Genomic DNA, 16,546 nt, shown 5'->3' with positions numbered 1-16,546 from the left:
TGGAAACTAGTTTAAAAAAATGTATTTTCGGAACCTGAATTTTTTTAAAACTTGATATATATCGAGTGCATCTATATATTTACTCACATGCAAAACTTAGTATATATGTAAACTCAGTTCCCAAAAACTCATACAACAATCACAAATTTCATTTGTACAAGCACTACAAGACAAAAAAATTTAGATTTTGTCTTCTAGTATACATGCACATGAATTTTGTTATTTTCATATTAACTTTTAAAAAATGACTTTGCATCTCAACATTTTTTTTTTGAGTTCATATATGGATGCACTACATATGTGTTAAGTTTCAAAAATTTTAAAGTTACGTAAGTGTATTTTTTAAACTAGTTTCTATATTTTCAACTAATAGGTCGTAGATTTTCCTCGTGTATTCCCCCGGATAAGGAGAGTTCCTTCAGCCACACCATGCCTTCGGAAGGTCCTGCTCCGGACGTCTGAGGACATGCGTGGTGCCAACCAAGACATGCTGTCTGGAACAACCAAACAGCCTGATCTCCATTTTTGCAGCATGTGGAACGAAGTTACTAACCAAGACACTGGTGGATCGACGTTGACAAGAGCACTAGCATATATAGAAGTGTGCTTACGACCAAGGGTTGACGACTCTTGACGTACAGCTGGGCGCATCAAAAAAATGTGTGTTACGTACATGACGGGCGGAGCCGGCGGTGCCGCCACTCACGCGCGCACCCGGCTGTTCCGGTCAATACACGACGACGACGCAAAAGATAGTAGGAGCACTATAGATAGCTAGTTTCCTCGTCATATACCAGATAGCACTTTGGAAGTGGCTCGTTCTTTCTGCCTTGCTGTCTCACCGTTCTGGTCTTCGATTCCTTGGCATACGGCTACCGTTGGTCGTCGCTCACCTGCTTTATTTTCCGGTCAAAGAAAAAGCCTGATCTAGCTACACGATCGTATTAGTGCCTATGTATCCACCACGGGCAGGGGAGACATGCCACGCAACCATGAGAAACATCTAGCAAAACATACTTACACAAGTTTCAATAAATTTAAAATGGCGCACACTTATAGTACACACACATATATATAGATATACGTTCTCACAAAAGTTGAGATGCAAAGTCATTTTTGTCAAAATTCATATGAAAATAACAAATAGAAGTTTCAAATAACGTTTGGATATGCCTTAGAATAAGATGTGCATGGTTTCCGCCGAATATTTTGCCGTGTACCCACACCTTTGATGGTTGTTCACACGCAGCACTAAAGATTGATGGCCTACATGATCTAGTCACTACAGCACAAAAGCATTTCTAGAAGTAGCTCGATTAGATTTATAGTGATCATTTTATCAACAGCCTCTAACACGAAGCATATATAAAAACTAACCATTTCGAAGGGCGGCTTTACAATCGTTCCTAATAATCGATTTCCATGGATTTTCTATGTTAGATCGAATTTTAAGATCGGTCGTCCCTTAAAAACGTATTTCCACAAACTAAAAATCGGTCATACAAAATAATAAAAATACAGGAAAAACCCTATTTCAACCGCTAAACGATCTTAAATAGAAAAAACTTCAACTACAATGTTTTGGATTTTGTTAAGCACTACAACATTGATATATGATATGTCTCTATATGATGTTATTTGAAAAATTCAAAATTTTGAATTTCAAAATCTAAGACTTTGATATGTATATTTGAGCACCTAAATGGTCTCAAATTAAAAAAAATGTCAACTATAAAGTATTGGATTAGATCTCGTTGATTCTGCAACTTTGATATAAAGTTAATTTTCATCGTACTTTATTTTCAAAAATATGATTTTTTTTCTCAACACCTATTTCTATAGGGGTGATTGGAAACGCCAGCTGTCCTAGAATCTAGACGTGGTTGGTGACACAAATCTGATTTCCAGAGACTGGTTTGTCTCTGAAACCATCTCTAAGAGCTGTTTTTGATCTAACTGCCTCTAAAAAATATTTGTGTAGCAACTGAGTATATCTAGTTCAATGCACGCGGCATGGTAGCAATTCTAGTATGGCTAGTGATGAGAAAAAGACAAATGCTTTCCTTAATCTTAAGGACAGTTTCAATGCTTCAACTAGAATAAGGCGCTATATTTGAAAAGAGATGGGAAAAGAAAAAACCGAGTCTCATATAAGAAAAATGTTTTTTTACTCATATAAGACAAATGTTTTGTGAAGAAACCAAATGGACTAGACATTACCCGATTTCACATTGGAAGGGGTGGTGTCTTCCTGATAGGAAAGAGAATCAAGTGGCTAATAATTCAAATCGATTAGGCTATTGATTGCTGGACACCACTTTAGAAACAATTTGATAGATATATAATATAATAATATAAATAATATATAAAGCTGCTGCGCCGGTACTTTACACCGGCTTTGTGGACATGGAACGGCCAGGTTATTTTGTTTGGGAATTGAACTACCGTTCCAGTCCAAAGTGCGTTCCCCTTTATTTGAAGCCCACTTAACGGTGCAATAGAACATATTGTGATTCATGGTCCGATCCACTTTTCAGTTTAGCTCTTCACGAAAAGCTAACTTATTATTCCCTTTTACTTAGAGGTTTGCTCCAACTCCCTGAACAAGAGATTTTTTGAGGAAATATATATTACGCCCTTTTAGATTCAAAGGCCCACACATAAGTGGGTTTCATCTCAGGTTTAACAATAACTGATCTAGTTTACTAACCATGGCTATGTTGACACTCTCAACTCAAGAATTGGATAAACCACCGGAAAGCACCATGTGGTTTACAACACATGAACATGAGAGGTCGTATTTACATAATTCAAAACATAAATATTGAAAATTAATTAACTAACCTAATTAAAATATTAAACATTATAGTATTTGCAATCTAGACAAACCAAGGGGAATACCCCCACATTTATTGCTTATCTACCATCAGTCCATCACCTACAATTGAGCTACATCTTGTTCTAAGGAATATCCAAAAGTTAGAGTCTAACTTATTCACAAATAATCACAATGCCATGAACAAGAATCCCCAAATATAAAGCAACCATGCCATAGTCTAAGTGTGAGTTAGAACACCACCTTGAATTGGAGTTACATTTATCGTAACTTGAGCATCTCCACACACCCGACACACAACAATCCAAACAAAATTGTGTAAGGATCGAAGTTCAAACTAAGATCAAGATTCAACATTCTTCACCCTTGGAAAACCCCAATTTCCCCAACTCTCTAAAGCAATGACTACAAATAAAGTTCCCATGGGAGTGTCAACATGAAGAAAAAGGCATGGATTGGAGGAGAAGAAATCCAAAACTTTGATAACTTTTGGCAGCACCTCTGATCCCCTCCAAACCACGATCACAAAGAATAGAGCTATCCTCTGTATTCATGTGCTGGCGAGGAGGAAGACGACCCTTTTAGGTGAAAGCATTCACAGCCAGTACTGATGCCCACATATGAAAATCGGTTGGCAATGTGTCTTGCCTCTAAAAATAAGTCGAGTACAAAAAATCATATTTTTTCTAAATCAAGTCGAATGAAGACAAACTTTATAACAATGTTGTAGACTGTGTAGAGGTCGAAGAGATTACAACTTTGTAGTTGATGTCGTTTTCATGTGAAATCATTTAGGGTTCCAAAATTATGTTTTAAGTTCTCAGATTTTGAAATTCAAATTTATTGAATTTTTCAAATCACCTCTAATGGAGAGATGCTGTAAACCAAAGTTGTAGTACTTTGTGAGATCTAAAACTTTGAACTTCAAACTTTTTCATTTAAAATTGTTTAGGGTTGTAATATTTAATTCAAGAATTGTGAAACTTAATATAAAAGGATAGCATCCTACTCTATGTCAAAAGTGAGTGCATAGCGTAGTGGTAGGGTAGGCTCACACCAGGCTTTGAGGTATTGGGTTTGATCCCCACGAACCACATGCATGCAAACATCGCATGGCTTGTCCTGGGTTAATCAAAATTTGTATTTTTTGGCCGATTAATGATTTTTTAGGAAATGATTTCTAGAGGCGGGCCATCACCTACAATTGGGCTGCATCTTGTTCTAAGGAATATCCAAACGTTAGTCTAGCTTATTCTTTACTATTCGCAATGCCATGAACTGAAAAAATATTCTCCAAATATAAAGCAACAGTGCCATAGTCTAAATTTTAGCTAGAACGCCACACCTTGAATTGGAGCTATATCAATTTTAACATGAGCAGTCTTCACACATATGAACCCCAACAATCCTGTCAAAATAGTGTCGAAAATCAAATCTGAAACTGGAATCAAGATTCAACATTCTTTACCTTTGGAAAACCACAATTTCCCCAGGTCTCTAAAGCAAAGACTACAAATAAAGTGCACATACATGTACCTTGATGTGGATTGAAGTAGAGTCAAAAACTTTGAAAAGTTTTGGCAGTAGCTTCCCTCCAAGCCACGGTCGCAAAAGAACAGAGTTCCTCTATACTCATGTGCTTCCAAGGTGGATGAAGACGACCCTTCTTTGTGAAAGCATCATAATCAGTTACATGCATGGTACTCCATTATAAGTATTTCAAAATCAATTAAAATGTTGTGGCATCATAATGTGTTGCCTCTTCCTTCTTGCATGTATGGTACTGATCCATTATAAGCAAAGTAACTTGGATTGGTTGGTACTCCCATTATCTTCGCTTTCTATCTACTTTCATAAAGGAGGACGACCTAAAGTCTTTGGTCCAAAAATTTAAATAAACTGATGACTACTCCACTACTATAAATCTCCTGTGTTCAGCATGACTATATATATGCGCAATGCAAGCTACTCTAGCAACTACTCCATAAGCCTCATCAGCTAATTAAGAGCGCATGCATGCATAATACTGCTTTCTGAAAAGAAAACAGAGCACCTCTTGGCTCTTGCTAAGCACGTCATCCTAGCTAACATGATGGCCTCGACGTCTGCTTACACCAATCCACCACTGATAAACGCCTTGTCCCTCGTTGTTATCATGTGCTGCGCCACAAATTTGCGGTACGCAGCGATGGCGGCGGGCGGCCGCCGTGAGGCCTCTACGGTCTCCGGCGGGGACGACGTCGCCCAGGACATGGCGATGAGGGCGCGGTACGAGAGGTGGGTGGCGAAGCACGGGACGCACGTACAAGGACCACGCCGAGAAGGCGCGGCGGCTACGAGGTGTTCAGGTCCAACGCCGAGTTCGTCGACTCCTACAACGCGGCAGGCGGTGGCGGCGCGGGGCAAGAGCAGCAAGGTCGAGTCCGCGGCTGGCGACGAACAAGTTCTCCGACCTCACCAGCGAGGAATTTGAGGCCATGTACCTTAACGACAACGTCGGCAAAGTTGGACGGCTCATCAGTAAGCGCTTCCATGGCAGCATACCGGGGTTCATGTACGGGAGCCTCTCGGAGTCGGACGTTCCGGCTAGCAGGAACTGGACAGCCATGGGCGCCGTCACCGCTGTCAAGGACCAAACCGATAGTGTGGTCAGGACAGAGGATCTCTCTCTCCATATATATATCTAGCTATAGCTAGCAATTTCCGTTCATAATAATCTTATTAACATGTTCGTAACAATCTTCTGCATGCATGCAATGTAAACATGCATCAGCGTCTTGCTGGGCGTTCTCGGCGGTGGCGGCCGTGGAGGGCATCCACGCGATCAGGACCGGCAACCTGGTCTCCCTCTCGGAGCAGCAGCTGCTGGACTGCTCCACCGGAAGGAACAACCGCGGCTGCAACAAGGGCGACATGGAGGAGGCCTTCCTGTACATCGCCGGGCAAGATCATCGCCGTCGTCAGAACCACAGCCGCGTCGTCCCCTCGGCCACCAGCGGTGTGTTCTGGAACGGCGGGCTCAGCGAGGAGTCGGCCTACCCGTACCTAGCCGTGCAGAGCAACTGCAGCGCGTTGACGAAGCCGGCCGTCGCCGCCATCCGGGGCTTCCAGTACGTGCCCGCCAACAACGAGACCGCGCTCCGGCTGGCCGTCTCCAGGCAACCTGTGTCCGTGGCGCTCGACGCCAGACGCCACGGATTTCCAGCTCTACTCGAGTGGAGTCTATGGCGCGGCTGGCGTCGTCAGGTGTAAGAATAGTAGCCTCAACCATGCCCTCACCGTGGTGGGGTACGGCACGGATGAGCACGGCACTAGGTATTGGTTGATGAAGAACTCCTGGGGAACCGGCTGGGGCGAGGGGGGCTATGTCAAGATCGCAAGGGACGTGGCGACCGATGCAGCAGGCGTTTGCGGCCTCGCTGTGCAGGCCTCCTATCCCGTCGCCTGAATGCCTGATTGATGATGATGATCACATATATGAAATCCCATTGGGCATGGGGCTAGACTATCCCTAGTCAATGCATAGACGCCCACCAACAAGGATAATAATAAAAAAAGACCAAAAATGTCATTACTCTGATACGGCCCCAAATTAACTTAAAGGTGTATTTTTCTTTTTAATTAACACAAACTGAAGTTGTTGGTGGCACTATCGAAATGATTTGTAGAGATACCTCTGTCTCTAGAAATCAACTGATTTGTAAAGATGACAGGACCATCCCTAAAAATCAAATTTCAGAAATCACAAGTAGGAAAAAACATTTTTTTTTGAATGTGGGGAAACCCAACAGAAGTCAAATGGTTACGTGATTATATCTCACAAAACACGCATACATGCTGCCGTGGGGGCTCAAAATCGCAATTTCGCGTACCTCTCCCAACCACTTCCACCCTAAAGTCACTTGTGACTAAAGTCTAGATACATTATATTTACTTTATTGGATTTTGAAATAATTTTTGAAGACCTCAAACGAATTCAAATGAAAAAGGCTTCAATTGAAAAGTTATAGATATCGCAATACAACTTTCTTTTTTTGTTGTTTCTCTATCCGAGGTCGTTTAAAAATTTTGAATTCCAATATGTGAGGACTTCAAATTAATTTTTGGGACCATAGATTATTTCAAATAAAAAGTTTCTCAATTGCGATGTTTTATATCTTTTCAAGATCTGTTACTTTGGTTTTCATCATTTATCCATATGATGTCGTTTGAAAATAAAAAATGAATTTTAAATGTGAGAACTTCAAACAGAATTTGTGGGATTTTAATGATTCAGTATGAGAAAATTGTCAACTACAAGGTTGTAGATCTCTTCGACATATACAACTTTAATAAAGTTTCTCTTAATCTAACTTCATTGGTAAAGGTTATGAATTTTACTATATGATGCACGTATTTTTTGAGACTACTGTACATCCATTCTCCTCAAAAATTTGATTTTTATAGGCAGACCAGCTTGGGAACCCTTTTTAGAGGCAGGATTTTGATGATAGAGTCGAGTCTACTAAAAAAAGCCTCCATTACTAAAAATCAATTGTGTAGAAGTGAATACTTGTACAGGGTATCCCTTGTAAACTATATATATTTCTCTTTTTCGTTCCTTGTCTTGGTCAACCATGCCCTCTTCCTAGTCAGCCCTCCACTCTCCTTACCAGTCAACTGCCAGAAGCTCGCCCCTTTCCTCCCTGATCTCCTCAACCATAACAAAGTGCCACCTTAGCCACAACCCTGTTACATTATTGTGCTACTCATTCCTAATGTCTGAGCCATCCTTCTGGAAAGGGGATGTCTATCTAGATTTGAGTCTTTTGAGGGTTGTTGAAACATTTGTTTGGCCCAAATGATATTAATCCAATGGTGCCTACTACATTTTCCTGTTGCGATGAGCTCACTGTCATGCAACTCATACCTCCCCGCTGCTAGAAACCTGCCATCTCCACAACCCTCTCCCATCACACTCACGGGGCGGCCTTAGCAGCACCACCCAACTAGAATCCTCCACACAGCAAACAGTCTAAGCCTATCGTGGCATTGCAGCCCTACCCACTAATCGTTGCATCCATCAGACTATCCTGCCACTGACAACCTTTACATAATCTTATGCTCTTCAGTGAAAAGCCCACACGAAAAAGCCGCCCTCTAAATTCTAAACCCTGACCAAACTAGTTGAGAGTTTGAATCACACAAAAACCAAACGACTGAGAGCTCGACGTTGAGGGTCATTCAACATTTTGCTTGGAAAAAGCTGTAGTTGTAGCCCTGTTTTGTACATAGCGCGTGGATGCCACCCGTGGTAAGCTTGTGTCATCCCTTCTCCCTATGATGCCACACCTGCCCTCCATAATCTCCCTTTTGATACATATTGTGCATTGAAGATCATCCTTGTATTGTGTCAATCCATCAATGTTTCTCACAAAGCAAACAAGCTATTGGCCATGAGTTCCAAGGCCATGCCACCTCCATCACTTCAAGAAATGTTGTGGTGTTGTAAACCTACAAGGACCCATTTGTACCTCAGCTTCTTGTGTTGAGGCACTTAGCGACACTTTCTCTATATCATAGGCGCGCCTCTATTCGCCATTCCGTGGGATCATGTATCTTTTCACTAAGGTGTACCTTGGTCATCGTCATTTGCAGGAGCTCGCCGGGTTTCGTCTTGGTGGAAAGCGGGGGGCACGACAAAGGCGAGGACTGCTTCCTTTGTCCCTCCCTCGGCCGAGAGCAAAGAGGGGATGGAAGGAAGCCGGTGGTCAGAAGCGAGGATGGTCCGGTCTAGGTGGTCCCCCCCCACTCAAGAATGTAACTAGGCGTTAGCTGGGGACGGTGTAAGCTATATGACCGGATTGCCCTTGGACTTGTGGAATATGCCGCGAGTTTGGAAAAGGTACAGGGGGCAATACTGTCCTCTATAATGGCCGCTGGAGCCTATAAATACTGCCCTCAAGCGGCTTTGATGGGAAGGACGAATAGTGATATTTTGTACCCCCATACTCCTTTCGCTTGCTCTTATTTCACGATTCCCATTCCCATCTAGGCCTACATTCGTTCATCAACCAGCGGGTGTTTGAAGATTCCGGTCTACAACAACAATTACTAAGTTCCGCCCTGCAAATCTGGGATAGATCGACACATATTTGGTAACTTTCTAAGATTCAGCAAAAGGCTTTCGTGGAATGAAGTTGGATCTATTCACTTTCTTATATATTGAGAAGATAATAGGAGTGTCTCGAATTGATACTGAAAGATTTGTTCTATTGTTTCAGCTTCAAACCCAAGCAACTGCTCTTCAAAAGTTTCATAAACCTTCTCAATGGCAAGGTTTCTTGATCGTCCTCATCTTATTTATTACAAGCTGGTGGTCAAACATGCCAGATCCACAATGCAGCTGTTGTGAGCATAAAGAAGCCACAGGTTCAACTCCTACTGTTGTACCTGTTGGTTTTTGCCACATCACTCCTACCAACATTGATGATGATGATGACGCTGCTTCTTCCCCTCACTACATGGAACCACCAAGAGGTGAATAATGCATGATTCCTTACTCGCATAATTAGTAGTTTCTTAAGCTATAATGATTGTTGTTTATTGATTAAGAACTTCGTGATTCTTTTAGCTTCTATTTGTGGCACATCCCTCACTTTTGTCACACCGCGGAACAATCTTAGAGATATAATAGTTTTCCTTAGTTGCTATTGTGTCACTAGTGCCAACACAAATCTAAGAGATACAAAGCTGGCATGTGAATAGCACTACTAATAGATGGGCCCTACTTGTGGTAGGACATAATTAATAGTTATCATACTGCCAAACAATCTTAGAGATAGAAAGTTGTTGCCTGGTTGTCATTGCCTCACTACTGAATAATCATAGAGATAGAAAGATGATTTTGAAACTTTACTTGTAGATGGACTCAGTGGCACAACTCATTGATATCACACTGCCAAATAATCTCAGATAGACAGCTATTTCATAAATGCTACTAGTAAATGTGCCTTACTTGCATTGTCACCTAATAGCATTGTAGTTTTACTAGTAGAGAACTAGAAAATCTTAGAGATAGAAAGCTAGTATTTGAATGCTACCAGTAGATGGGCCCACTTCATAAAAAAAGCACATAATTCATTGTCATGGAACTACCTATCTTAAAGATAGAAAGCATCTTTATATTAATTAAGAAGAATAAAAAATTAGGAGACACCCTTACAATGCCCCTAGAAAATCTTAGAGATAGAAAAGTTGGTATTTGATTGTTACTAGTAGATGGGCCCACTCATAAAGGCACATAATTCATTATCGTGGAACTACCTATCTTAAAGATAGAAAAGCATCTTTATATTAGGAAGAATAAAAAATTAGTTTAGAAACCTTACAATGCGCCTCCCTCTCCACTCACACACACAAGGCAAGGTTTCATTAAGGTACCTCATAATCTTAGAGATAAAAAGTTGGTATCTAAATGTGACTAGTATTAGTTTTCAATCCCTAAGATCGTTTACCATAGCAAAGCGATGATAATTAAATAGCACATTTCATCTCTAAGATTGTCTGAGTTATAAAGTACCTAGCTTTGTATCTTAAAGATTGTGTTTCATAAGACACTGAGAACCAAGCAACATCTTTCTATCTGTAAGATTGTTTGTCTGTGTCTGTGGATCACTGCCAAACAATGTTATAGATATAAAATTATTAGGCAAACGTTATTAGTAGATGGGCCCCACTCTTAGCGGCACATACTTACAACTATTACCCTATTAAACAATTTAGTGAAACATAGAAAGCTACTGCTTTGCTATTGCATCACTGCCCAACAACCTTAGAGATAGAAAAGCTTCCAAGTCTTAACATTATATGGGTGTGGGCCCACATGCAGTGGCACATCTTGTGGACAGACTCAGTCTGGAGAGAGAGAGAGAGAGAGAGGGAGAGGGAGGGAGGGAGGGAGAGCAATGAGATGAAGTTCATGCAAACAAGAAAAGAGTGCATGTACTGCTATACTTCTCTCTCTCTCTCTCACTGATTTTGAGAGCAAGAATTAGTTTCTGTTACTGCAGCCCCCAAGGCCTATAAATCCAACACCTTCCTGGCTTGCTTTGATACACTTGTGGATCTGAGAGCATTTTGTAGCATTCAGTAGCATTCTCAATGGGGAATTTTCCCTTGATGCTTTGCCTATTTCTCAAAGCATTTTGTAGTATCGTCAGCATGCTGGTTTGGTGAACATTGATATGCAGCTCTCTTGCGTGTTCGAGAATCGAGATGGTTTTTGGTGAGCATTTCCTGCTGTGATTTTGTTGGTTTTTGGGGTCTCGTGTAGGTGAATTCATCAGCATTGAGGGTTTATTGTTCCTCTCTGGATAGTATACCCTGATTAAGTTCTTGATCATTCATTAACATGTTTTCGCAATTTCAGTTTCATGTTTGAGGAAGGTTAGGATTGTTTTGCAACCCTTCCGGATTGTTGTGCATCTGAAAGTTTGCATAGCTTTGTGGTAAAAGAATGGCTCTTTATTTTTTCTGAGGAATGAATTCCTCTTGCATCTGATGCTCTAGGGCCATAACTCACTAAAGCTTGCAACTTTACTGCTGTCCTACCTGACTAAACTTCCCTATGGAATAAATGCTGAAGCTGTTTTCTTTTCCTGCTTTGGTTGGTGTTGATCATCGTGGACATAGCAGAGGAGGTGTCTCCCATGGAGATGGCTAACATGAAGCCAGAGGAGATTACCCACCCTCCCATCATGGATCAGCTGGCTGGAATGGAGTACTGTATAGACTCCAACCCATCCTGGGGTAAGTACTCAGGTGTCTAAGCTTGCATGATTCATTCATCTAGCTGTGTTATGTCTTTATGGCACTAAATCTCTGTAATCTGTTTGATGGCGCAGGAGGGTGTATTATGCTGGGTTTCCAGCATTTCATCCTTTGCTTGGGGACGGCAGTGATCATCCCCACCTTGCTGGTTCCCCTCATGGGAGGAAATGCCGTAAGAATCCTTTCATTGTTCAACTTTGTCACTGTGAATAGATGATGCGCTATCTGATTGTTTTGTGTATATTGGTGTAATGGTATTTATCTCCAAACAGAATTTGAAAATTGAATGGTTAGATTGGATTCTAGTTTATCAATGTCATTTGAAAGCAAAAAGAGTTGTCTTTGAAATCGTCATGTCCAGTGTAAATGTGTAATAAGGTACTGGTATTGGTAGTGTTATTATTTTCATTTCACATGCACTTCAGTACATATATATCTGGTAGTACTTAGTGTTAGAGAACTGATAGCTTTTATGTTTAAAACTAATATATCTCCTGTTGTGTTCACACTAGTGTATGACTTGCATGTGTCCAGAATTCATTCTTTTTGGATAATGACCTCTTTATGTACTGTTTTTCAGTGATAGAATATATCCTGAATGTTTGTCCGTTTGTTTGCTTCCAGCATGACAAGGCAATTGTGGTACAGACAGTGCTGTTTGTGACTGGCATAAATACACTGCTGCAAACTCTGTTTGGAACTCGCCTGCCTACGGTTATTGGTGGATCATATGCATTTGTAATCCCAGTCATATCAATAATCAGTGATCCCTCGCTGATGCAAATTGCTGATGACCACACAGTAAGCATGCAATGTTTACTTTCTTCTAACTAATTAGTGTATTAGTATTCATCTCACATGTTTTCTCTTGTTGCAGAGGTTCAAAGTAGCCATGAGAGCCATACAGGGGGCCCAGATAATATCCTCCTGCATTCAGATAGTGCTTGGCTACAGCCAGTTGTGGGGGATATGCTGCAGGTACAGACGAGTCATTCATTCAGTTGATGTGTCATGTGATCTAATGTTCAAATACTCGTCTGTCCCTGTCATATACTACTAATTCTGTCGTCATAGGGAAGTAGTCACTGTTCCTTTGTATGTGCAACTTTTGGCTTTATAGTTATTTGTTGACATTGGGGCTATTTGACCGATCAGTAGGTTATTCGCTGTTATTTATACTAGCACTGGGCCTTTGATGATCTACTTTGGGTTCTCAATTTGAGAAGTGGGCATCACTTTCAGGAAAAGTGATGGGATATGGCAGCAACCTTCGGACTGACGATAGGAATCTTAAAATGTTGTTTTGATATCACTGTTGCAGGTTCTTCAGCCCACTTGGGATGGTTCCAGTTGTTGCACTATTAGGGATTGGCCTTTTTGAGAGAGGATTCCCAGTGGTAAAAGATCTTACTAGTACTATTTCTTTGCTGAGTCATCATGTTGTTAACACTGACAATTTGCTCTTATCCTTTCGAATAATATATTTGATGTCTCAGATTGCAACCTGCGCGGAAATCGGTCTTCCGATGCTCGTCCTGTTTGTTGCACTTTCACAATATCTGAAGCATGTACAAATGTGCCATTTCCCAATATTCGAGAGGTTCTCAGTGCTAATCTCCATAGCACTGGTTTGGTTATATGCCCAAATCCTCACTGTCAGTGGAGCATACAAGCATAGTCCGGTGCTCACTCAGCTCAACTGCCGAACTGACCGTGCCAATCTCATCACAACTGCACCATGGTCTGTAGACTGATGTCCTCCTCCCACTGTTCTATATATTTTCATCTCATCATTTCACACTTATGGAATTTATATACTTGTTTGAACATTTTCTCAGGATTAGGCTTCCATATCCGCTGCAGTGGGGTCCTGCCGACTTTCAGCGCAGACCATTCATTTGGTATGATGGCTGCTGTGGTGGTGTCCTTGATAGAGGTAATTAACACAATAACACTCCATTGTCCATGGTACCATGTAATGTTCAGTTAGTTGACATCATGCTGATCTGATTTGTCTGAAAAATATTTTGAGCATTGCAGTCTACGGCAGCATTTCAGGCTGCTGCCCGTTTGGCAAGCGCGACGCCTCCACCGCCATTTGTCTTGAGCAGGGGCATTGGATGCCAGGTTAGTTAGTTCTTGCCATGTGCTAGCTAGGAAACAATGACAAAAAATATTTAGCTGGAAATTCCTCCGTTGAGAAGAAGATTATTATTTATTTTCTCCTCTTTCTTGTGACGTAAATATGTGAAAAATCAGGGAATCGGGCTGCTGTTCGACGGGTTATTTGGTACTGTGAGCGGCTCTACCGTCTCTGTGTGAGTGTTTCTGCTTCTTTGTCACGCCAAGTTTGCATGAACCAATTTTCCAGTGTCATGCCAATGCCATGCTCTTGTGTATATTACTTTACTTTGCCCAACTCAGGGAGAACGTCGGTCTCCTAGGATCAACAAGGATTGGCAGCAGAAGAGTAATCCAGATTTCTGCTATTTTCATGATCTTCTTCTCCATCCTAGGTAGAATATTATTTCCAGCACAGTAAATAAAACGATACTGTACCAAGCTTTAATTTCTCTTGTTGTTGAATACATGTTATGTTATATGATCTTTTAGGGCGATTCGGAGCATTGTTCGCTTCGATTCCATTCATACTGTTTGCTGCCATGTACTGCGTGTTGTTTGGCTATGTTGGTACGTACTTACTTTACTTGCAGATGTCAAAAGGAAATTTTTATGTCTCCATAGTTTGTTACTGCCTTTGCTACTTCACCAGATTTCAGCTCTCCAAAAAAAAAAAAAAGAGCTGCTGCCTTACTTAATTGAGCGGCAGAGCTCCTACCTTTTATTTAAAAAAAAAAAGATTTCAGCTCTCCAAAGTCCAAACCAACCCCTTTGTTTTGGTGTTGTCAGGTGCTGTGGGGCTCTCCTTTATGCAGTTCACAAACATGAACTCGACGCGCAACCTCTTCGTCCTCGGCATCTCACTCTACCTTGGCATCTCCATCCCGAACTACTTCCACCAGTTCACGACGAGCTATCACCGTGAACCGGCGCACACTAGAGCTGGATGGGTATGTGATCACTGATCCTTCTCCCAGCTTAGCTGAAAACTTTGATCTCTGAAGTCTGAACTAGACCTTAACCGTTTTTGTGCATGCGACATGCAGTTCAACGACCTCATCAACACCGTCTTCTCGTCGCCGGCCACCGTCGGGTTCATCGTCTCGATGGTGCTGGACAATCACCCTGCAGGCGAGGAACAGAGACAGGGACCGTGGGATGCCATGGTGGGCGAGGTTCTGGACGTTCCGCTGCGACAGCCGGACTGTGGAGTTCTACAATCTGCCGTTCAGTCTCAACCGCTTCTTCCCGGCTTCGTGAGTCAACAGTAGGATTCTAGTGAAAGACTGAAGCCAACCGTAGAGTGAGTCTAGCCAACAGTATCATTGTAACTATGGTTTGGCTTCCATAGATATTAGAGAAGAAGAGGAGTTAGGGCTAGTGGAGGCAGAAGAAGGCATTGTACTCCCTCCGGTTTTAAATTAGAAGACGTTTTGGCTTTTCTACGTACTTTGTCGGAATGGAGAGCCTACATGATAAGAAACTGCTGTCGTATCTGTTGGGATGTTCCTTCATTCAAGCTGGGGTGGTTATGCTTGTACATACTTCGTTTGGTTGTCGGAAATGAGCAATGAGAATCCATTATATATTTCGGGTTCACTTTCTTGCTCTTGCGTAATTTTTTTAGCATTCGGTTATGAATTATGAAAGCATTTAAAAAGCACTGTTTACATGAAGAGAGAGCCAGCATTTTTTAGTATTCAACACTCAAGCAATAATCCTTTTTTTTGACGGAAATGGTCTAAGTATTACTTTGTTATATATAATGAGGTGGGCTCATTTAGCAGCTCAATGTCATATTGTCATGGAACTAAAAAGTCATGTGCTCATGTACCAATTTTAATATGGGTAGAACATTCATGTATCACTGGCTGCGGTTGCTAAATGTGATATTACTGTTTTGGTGACTAGTGAAATGCACTCCCTAGCGTATTTAGGGGGGGGGGGGGGGGAGGAGGTTTGGTTTGAGAAAAAGTGTATCGCGCGCCCTTAAATCCGGCTTGATTCGCTTATTTTTTCATCCGGAACAGTGTTTTTCTCTCACACGTTCCTTCAAACCATCCAAATTCCTCCAGAATTCAGACAAGCGAACAGGCCCACTGCTTATTATACTTGTACTAATTATTAGCTTGTGAGAATGAGGTAATCATGAATTAACTTATTCCATTATGCAAATCAAACAGAAAAGTGAGAAATGGGAAACTTCATTCCTCAAACCAAACGTCCTATAAAAGTTTGAACAATGATTTTATTTTATTTATTTACAATGTACATTGAAACAATATAGAATTCTACAATGCTCTTAAAAGTAGTTGATACAGCAAACTTAATCGCGTGTTCTTTACATTGGAGTAATTAAATAAATCTTATAAGATCTGAAGCAAAAAAAAAAAGAGTAGATCTTAGAAGTTCAAACTTTTTTTATTGTAATTTTTAAACAATTTCTCGTGAATATTACTAGCCTTGTGAAAAATATGCTGCGTCAGCTGATGAAGTGTAAGGGCAAAAGGGGGGGGGGGGGGGGGGGGGGGAGGGGGAGGGGGGTAACTAAAATATCCGACATGCAGGAGTCGAACCAGGGGACATAAGGATTCATCTGCACCAGCTATATTCCTCCACTCTACCAACTGAGCTAAGGTCGGTTTAAGAAAAACGTTACTCGGCTTTATAATATACTTAGGACATCTTTGTTTATGAAAAACATTCCTCCGCTCTACAATGCTCTACTGAGAATACAAGTTTTCATGAACTTAGATCATGGAGCTCCTTCTTTCCTCG

At 41.3% G+C, this 16,546-nt stretch overlaps 2 pseudogenes; both read left to right on the top strand.

Moving 5' to 3' along the window:
* The first annotated feature begins 5,240 nt into the window (after positions 1 to 5,240).
* LOC136509480 (cysteine endopeptidase Rep1-like) lies at positions 5,241 to 6,423 on the top strand (annotated as a pseudogene).
* A 2,723-nt stretch (positions 6,424 to 9,146) lies between these two features.
* Positions 9,147 to 15,028, top strand: LOC136508406 (nucleobase-ascorbate transporter 2-like; annotated as a pseudogene).
* The last annotated feature ends 1,518 nt before the right edge of the window (positions 15,029 to 16,546 follow it).

Source organism: Miscanthus floridulus, chromosome 15 (assembly GCF_019320115.1).
Source record: "Miscanthus floridulus cultivar M001 chromosome 15, ASM1932011v1, whole genome shotgun sequence".
NCBI lineage: Eukaryota > Viridiplantae > Streptophyta > Magnoliopsida > Poales > Poaceae > Miscanthus > Miscanthus floridulus.
The sequence above is the reverse complement of the archived record's forward strand: the minus strand, read 5'-3'. Positions and strand labels throughout refer to the sequence as shown.